A 1,335-nucleotide genomic window follows, 5' to 3' on the forward strand; every position below is an offset into this window, starting at 1 on the left:
ACGAAAAATCACGTTTTTTTTGTTTAAACTGCATTTTGGGATAATAAATAAATTTTTTGAGGAATTTCATTGGCACCGTCGGAAAGAGGAGATCTTAAGCAAAAAAATATATGTGTCTCAATTTTTTCTAGTGTCGAATAGTCTTAGTTATTGGCCGTTGAAAAGCAGTGTTCCGGTAGTGGCGTTTTGGCCGTTTAAGGGATAAGCTAAATAATAGCATAATTGAAAAACATAACAATTCCACTAATTATTTAAAAACTGTTGAAATCGAACGTGGGCAGATTTTTCTTCTATGAATTTGTAGAATTCCCGTTAAAAAAAATCACTGCCATTTCCCGATTTTTCCGGGTCTCAAAAAATTCACGGTCATTTCCCGGTTTTCCGGTCCAGCGTCCACCCTGAATAAATTGATATAAGGTTTGTAAATTATGTCTGGAAGAGGAACTTTTTTTTCGTTTAATAAAATTTAGTACTAATTTTATTAAACTGTAAATAGAATTTGTAGAGAAAAATAAAGAGCATTCTAGTAAAGTAAAAAATTGAAAAATATCGAGTTCAAATAATATTAATAATAATAATAATAATAATAATAATAATATGAAAATATTGAAAGAAAATTGTAAATTATGTCTGAAAGGGAAATTTATTCGTTTAACGAAATTTCGCACTTATTTTACTGTATTTAAAATAGAATTTGCGGAGAAAAATAAAAAGCAGTCTAGTGAATTAAAAAATTTAAGATTAAAAAAAATGAAGTTTAGTACTACTTTTATTCAATTAAAAAAGAATTTGTTGAAATAAATAAAAAAGTCTAATAAACTTAAAAATTAAAAATATCGAGTTGAAATAATAATAAGAATAAATTAAAATAATATCTTTAATTATGACGAAAAAAATTTTTTTTTCTCGTTTAAAATACAATTTAGTACTAATTTTTTTATATTGTATCGTAAATAGAATTCGTAGAGAAAAATAAAAAGCAGTCTAGTAAATTAAAAAATGTAAGATATCGAGTTGAAATAATAGTAATAAATAATAATAATAATAATAATTTTTTTAAAATGAACTTTATTACTACTTTTATTAAATTGAAAATAGAATTTGTTGAAAGAAATAAAAAAGTCTAATAAACTTAAAAATTAAAAATATTGAGTTGAAATAATATTCAAAATAATAAATGATAATAAATTAAAATAAGATTTTAAATTATGCTTAGAAGAAAAAATTTTTCGTTTAAAGAAATTTATTACTTATTTTATTAAATTTCAAATGAAATTTGTAGCAAAAAATAAAGAGCAGTCTAGTAAATTAAAAAATGGAAGGTATCGAGTTAAA

General features: G+C 22.5%; 1 protein-coding gene across 1 annotated transcript in view; it reads left to right on the forward strand.

The window, feature by feature from the left end:
• LOC117167867 (FERM, ARHGEF and pleckstrin domain-containing protein 1-like) overlaps positions 1-1,335 on the forward strand; it is a 74,075-nt gene that overhangs the window by 49,245 nt on the left and 23,495 nt on the right. The window lies entirely within an intron of this gene.

Source organism: Belonocnema kinseyi, chromosome 2 (assembly GCF_010883055.1).
Source record: "Belonocnema kinseyi isolate 2016_QV_RU_SX_M_011 chromosome 2, B_treatae_v1, whole genome shotgun sequence".
NCBI classification, from domain to species: Eukaryota; Metazoa; Arthropoda; class Insecta; order Hymenoptera; family Cynipidae; genus Belonocnema; species Belonocnema kinseyi.